This window comes from Mauremys reevesii, unplaced genomic scaffold (genome assembly GCF_016161935.1).
Source record: "Mauremys reevesii isolate NIE-2019 unplaced genomic scaffold, ASM1616193v1 Contig83, whole genome shotgun sequence".
Classification (NCBI taxonomy): domain Eukaryota; kingdom Metazoa; phylum Chordata; order Testudines; family Geoemydidae; genus Mauremys; species Mauremys reevesii.
Genome location: NW_024100899.1, coordinates 223,503 through 229,502, shown reverse-complemented (window position 1 = coordinate 229,502; position 6,000 = coordinate 223,503). Strand labels below are relative to the sequence as shown.

At 63.4% G+C, this 6,000-nt stretch overlaps 1 non-coding gene across 1 annotated transcript; it reads left to right on the top strand.

Moving 5' to 3' along the window:
* The first annotated feature begins 846 nt into the window (after window positions 1–846).
* TRNAV-CAC lies at window positions 847–919 on the top strand. Its single transcript has one exon. It is a non-coding gene; the product is annotated as a tRNA-Val (tRNA).
* Window positions 920–6,000: the final 5,081 nt, after the last annotated feature.

Genomic DNA, 6,000 nt, shown 5'->3' with positions numbered 1-6,000 from the left:
GCTGTCAGACGCGGTGCTGCAGCGCTACACAGCAGCATCCCCTTCCCTTCCCTTCCCTTCCAGACAGCAGACGGTACAGTAGGACTGGTATCAGTCATCGTCATCCCGTGAGTGCTCCTGGCTGGCCTCGGTGAGGTCGCCCAGGGGCGCCTGGGCAAAAATGGGAATGACTCCCAGGTCATTCTCTTCTTTAAGCTTTGTCTAATGGAGAGTCAGTCCTGCCTGCAATATCATAGCAGCTGGAGGCTGCCCTCCCCTCCCTCCTTTGAGCTCTACTTGCAGAGGCAATAAAGTCAGTGTTGTTTCAAATTCCTGCATTCTTTATTACTCTGTCACACAAATGGGGGACTGCAAGGTCAGGAGTGAGGGGCACCAGCTGAGCTGTGAATCTAGAGGTCAGCACTGGATAGCAGGGGCTGCGGGTCGGGAGTGAGGGGCACCAGCAGAGCTGTGAGTCTGGAGTTCAGGACTGGGATGGCAGGGGCTGCGGGTTGGGAGTGAGGGGCACCGGTAGAGCTGGGGGGAACCCAGGGGGCTGCGGGTCGGGAGCAGTGCCACATGTTCTCTTTGTTCTTTTTGCAGATAAATTAATGGAGGTTAAGTCCATCAATGGATATTAGCCAGGATGGGTAAGGAATGGTGTCCCTAGCCTCTGTTTGTCAGAGAGTGGAGATGGATGGCAGGAGAGAGATCACTTGATCATTTCCGGTTAGGTTCACTCCCTCTTGGGCACCTGGCATTGGTTATTGTTGGCAGATAGGATATGGGGTTGGATGGACCTTTGGTCTGACCCAGTATGGCCATTCTTATGTTCTTATGAAGGGAAGGGCACAGCCCTGTGACAGAGTTTCTGTAGTGTAGTGGTTATCACGTTTGCCTCACACGCAAAAGGTCCCTGGTTCAAAGCCAGGCAGAAACAGGCTTGCTTCCTTTTCTCAGCTCCTAGTGGCCTGTCCCTGCTGTTGTAGGAACAGCAGTGATTTCTATGCTCAAAAGGTCTGTTATACTTCCCCTCCCCCTCGCTTTTGTCTCCTCTCCCTCTCTGAATGCCTGTGAAGTGGCTTTCCCCCTCCCCCTCCCTCCTGCAATGCTTGTGGGATGAAGGGGCTGGCTGAAGATCAGAAGAGCTTCCAGGTACCAAGATGTCTGGACTCTCATTAGGCAGCACTCACACACCCAGAGCATGGACCCTGCATGGACACTGGCTGAGGTGGAGTGTGACCCACCGGATGCAGCCAAGTCATCTCTAGTCGCAGGCCATGAGGTTCAGGTCTTTAAAAGGGGAAGGGGCCCTGTGCTCAGCTGTGCTTTCACAATGCTGCCTAATGAGAGTCCCAGACACCTTGTCTATCTAGGAGCTCTTCTGATCTTCAACCAGCTGTTCAACCAGCTCATTCATCCCACAAGCATTGCAGGAGGGGAGGGGGAAAGCCACTTCACAGGCATTCAGAGAGGGAGAGGAGATGGGGCGGGGGGTGGGGGGAGTGTAACAGACCTTTTGGGCATACAGGTTATATGGAGCACACAGATCACTGCTGCTCCTACAACAGGGTAAGTTCTCAAGCAGCATGTTTCTTACTTTGCCCATCTGCCAATTTTGATAATTATGGATGGAAATATTTTGCCATTGGGTTGTGCGTTTACACAGAAATTGACAATTACCAACAAATATGTAATTCTTCCAGTCCTGCCTAGTCTGCAGTTGATGGGTTTAGAGGGACACATTCACTCTTCCAGGTCCCCATGCCAGGCCTGTGCTCTCAACTTCCCACACTGCTGGGATCCTTCCCTGGTCTCCGCTCAGACCTCTGCCCCCCACCCCCACTTCTGGGATCCCCTCCCCACGCTGTCTAACTCTCCTGCTGGCAGGATCCCTTCCTGTTTCTTTCATTTCCTGTCTCCACTCTGGGCAAAAGCTCTGCACTGTTCCCACACCAGAAGTTGAACCCAGGTCCCATAGATGAAAACCAGGAAGCCTGACCGCTAGACCATATGGGACTATTGGTGCGTCTGATGAAGTGGGGATTCACCCATGAAAGCTCCTGCTCCAATACGTCTCTTAGTCTATAAGGTGCCACAGGACTCTTTGCTGCTGTTATTACTACAACTCTCTAAGCCAACCCCTCGTGAGCGCAGCAGGGACTAGCGTGACCGGATGTCCCAATTTTTGGGCCTTTTTATATAGGCTCCTATTACCCCCACTCCCTGTCCCGATTTTTCACATTTGCTGTCTGGTCACCCTAGCAGGGGTTGCACACAGGGCTGCATTAACCCTTCAGGTGCTGAGGTTTCCCTCACTCCATTCCCAGTGCCTGTGATGAGGAAAGAGACATCAGGGCTCCCAGGTGCTGCACAGACCATGAATGAGATCGGGACCCCATATTGTGCTAGGTGCTGTACACACCCTGGCCAACACTGGGACACCCCGGGGGTTCCCCTCCATTTATCTGAGCCTCTGCTGCCCAACTGCTTCTGACTCCATCTGGATCACCCAGGAGCCTTTCCTTTCCACCTTTCCAAACAGTCCTTCTTTCCCTGCCCCCTAATTCTGCTTTCACACCCTGGGCCCATCTCCTCCCTTCGTTCCCTCCACCCCAGGTGATTAGAGATGGAGGCAACTTCAGCCACTGGAGACAGACCCAGCAGCGCTGCAGCCCTCCCGGGGTGTTTGCAGACACAGGAAGGAGCGGCAGGTGCTGGGAAGAAGGAAACAGGAGAACAAATCCCAGGGGAGGCAGCTCCTGGGGCGGGGCTCTGGCACAGCCCGGGGCGGGGTAGCTCCTGGGGCGGGGCTGTGGCACAGCCCAGGGGCAGGGCAGCTCCTGGGGCGGGGCTCTGGCACAGCCCGGGGCGGGCAGCTCCTGGGGCGGGGCTCTGGCACAGACCAGGGGTGGGGCAGCTCCTGGGGGCGGGGCTCTGGCACTGCCCGGGGGCGGGGCAGCTCCTGGGGGCGGGGCTCTGGCACAGCCCGGGGGGGGGGCAGCTCCTGGGGGCGGGGCTCTGGCACAGCCTGGGGCGGGGCAGCTCCTGGGGCGGGACTCTGGCACAGCCCGGGGGCGGCAGCTCCTGGGGCGGGGCTCTGGCACAGCCAGGGGCGGGCAGCTCCTGGGGCGGGGCTCTGGCACAGCCGGGGCGGGGCAGCTCCTGGGGGCGGAGCTCTGGCACAGCCCAGGGGCGGGGCAGCTCCTGGGGGTGGGGCTCTGGCACAGCCCGGGGCGGGGCAGCTCCTGGGGGCTCTGGCACAGCCCGGGGCGGGGCAGCTCCTGGGGCGGGGCTCTGGCACAGCCCGGGGCGGGGCAGCTCCTGGGGCGGGGCTCTGGCACAGCCCGGGGCGGGGCAGCTCCTGGGGCGGGGCTCTGGCACCGCCCGGGGGGGGGGCAGCTCCTGGGGGCGGGGCTCTGGCACAGCCGGGGGGCGGGGCAGCTCCTGGGGGCGGGTCTCTGGCACAGCCCGGGGCGGGGCAGCTCCTGGGGCGGGGCTCTGGCACAGCCGGGGCGGGCAGCTCCTGGGGCGGGCTCTGGCACAGCCCGGGGCGGGGCAGCTCCTGGGGCGGGGCTCTGGCACAGCCTGGGGCGGGGCAGCTCCTGGGGCGGGACTCTGGCACAGCCCGGGGGGGGGCTGCTCCTGGGGGGGGGGTTCTGGCACAGCCCGGGGAGGGGGCAGCTCCTGGGGGCGGGGCTTTAGCTCAGGCCGGGGCGGGCAGCTCCTGGGGCGGGGCTCTGGCACAGTCCGGGGCGGGGCAGCTCCTGGGGCGGGCTCTGGCACAGCCCAGGGCGGGGCAGCTCCTGGGGGGCTCTGGCACAGCCCGGGGCGGGGCAGCTCCTGGGGGCTCTGGCACAGCCCGGGGCGGGGCAGCTCCTGGGGCGGGGCTCTGGCACAGCCCGGGGGCGGGGCCGCTCGTGGGGGCGGGGCTCTGACACCGGCCGGGGGCGCGGCAGCTCCTGGGGGCGGGGCTCTGGCACAGTGTGACGCAGGAGCCCGGGCTCAGCAGCTGCTCCCTGGTGGCCACGTGCTGCCAGCAGCGCTGGAGCCGCCCGGGCCGGAGCGGAGCCGCTGTTCTCAGCTGCAGCAGGAGCTGCCCCCGGCCCCGCTGGGCTCCAGGTGGGGACAGAGCCTGGGGCCCGGTGCTCCCGGGGTGCGGCTGGCGGGGCGGGAGGAGAGGCCGGAGCTGCAGGCGGGGAAGGGCGGGGGCAGGCGGGGTTGCTCGGTCTCTGGGCACCAGGGGAGCCCCGGGCAGAGTGTGTGTGTGAGTGTCCCGGGCCCAGGCGTGCGCAGGGGGGGAGCCCGGCACCCCAATGCCCTGAGCCCCGGCTGGGGAGGCTGCTCCCCCCCCGTGGGGGCTCCGGGGGGAGGGGGGTGGCTGCGGCGGCTGCAGGCGGGTGCTCGGCCCCCCCGGGAATGACCCGCTGCCGGCAGCTTGTGGAGCCTCCTCCGCTGAGCTTTTCCCCAGGGGCGGCCTGGGCGCAGCTGCGATCAGCTGTTTGCTGGGCAGGCTCCACTCTGCTGCTCCCCCCCCGCTCCTGGGGGAGTGAGTGAGACCCCCCGAAACAGCCCCAGGGGTCGGTGGGGGGGCCCAGCAGCAGCAGACCCCCCCGCCCGCTCCTGGGGCTGCCCTGCCCCGCTCGGGCTGGTGTCTCTGCCAGGGCCCCGTGTGAATCGCTGCTCCCTGCCCGCCAGGCTCGGCTCCGGCCACAACAGCAGCGGGTGCCCTGGGAGCCCAGTTGGGCTGGGGCAGGGGAGGGTGGGGAGGAGAAGCCCAGACCCCAGCAGGAGCTGCCCTGGGCGGGGGATGGAGTGGGAGAGGAGCCACCCTGGGGCAGGGAGGAGAACCCCGGACCCTGGCAGAAGATGTGGGGCTGAAGTCCCCGGCTGGGAGCCCCAGCCACCTTAGTGGCAAAGTTGCAGGGCCCAAGCCCTGACCCCCCTCTGTGTGGAGCTGGCCTGTGCCCCTCTCGCTCCCATCCCCCCTGTGGAGCTGGCTCCCGCTCTCCGGCTGTGCAGAAATTCAGCCCAAATTTCCCCATGTTGGTATCTCCATTCCCCCCCATCACCCAGCCATGGATGGATTTAGCCCAGGAGGCAGGTCAGTGTTGGCCCCATTGGGCAGATGGGATCTAGGGCACAACGAGGTGAAGTGACTTTCCCAAGGCTAAACAGGGAGTCTGTGGCAGAGCAGAGACTCAAACCCAGAACACCTGAGCCTGAGTCCTGTGGCCTAACCACTAGGCAACCTTCCCCCTGAAGGAGAGGGAACCTCCTCTGCCACTTTGAGTGTGTGGGTGGGAGCAGCCACTAGACAGAGCTGCCAGGAGGTGGGGAGGGGGGTGGATAGTTGGGGGGGGAGGTGATTAGCGGTTGGGGAGGCCTGTGGAGGGGGCGGTCAGGGAACAAGGAGCAGGGGGGTTGGATGGGTTGAGGGTTCGGGGGGTGGGGGTGGAGCGGGGTCAGGGCAGGCAGGCAGCAGAGGGAGTTGGATGGGTCGGGAGTTCTGGGGGTCCTGTAAGGGGCGAGGAGCAGTTGGATGGGGCGTGGGAGTCCCGGGGGTCTGTCTGGGGTGGGGTGTGGATAAGGGTCAGGACGACAGGTAGGGTCCTAGGGAGGCAGTTACAGTGGGGTTCAGGAGGGGGCAGTCAGGGGACAAGGAGCAGGGGTTGGGGTTCTGAGGGGGCAGGAAGTGGGAGGCAGTGGATGGGGTGGGGCTGGGGGGGGCTCCCTGGGTGCACACCCTAATGAAATGTGCTGCACACGCCTATGGCCACGGGGGGGGAGCCACTTGCATCCTTTCCCTGTTTGTGCCATTTCTTTCCGTCTCATAACCTGAGAAGAATTCTCTCTGGTTCTTCCCCTTCTCTCTCCTCCCCACATATGGCTAGAAAATCCAAGGAGATTCCTCGTTTTCCTAAAATTATTGACTCTCTAGTCTCTTATTTTGCCCTATTTTCTCTGTAATTCTTAAATTCTCCTCAGCTTTGGGATGTGAACCCAGCCGGTTTATCTGCA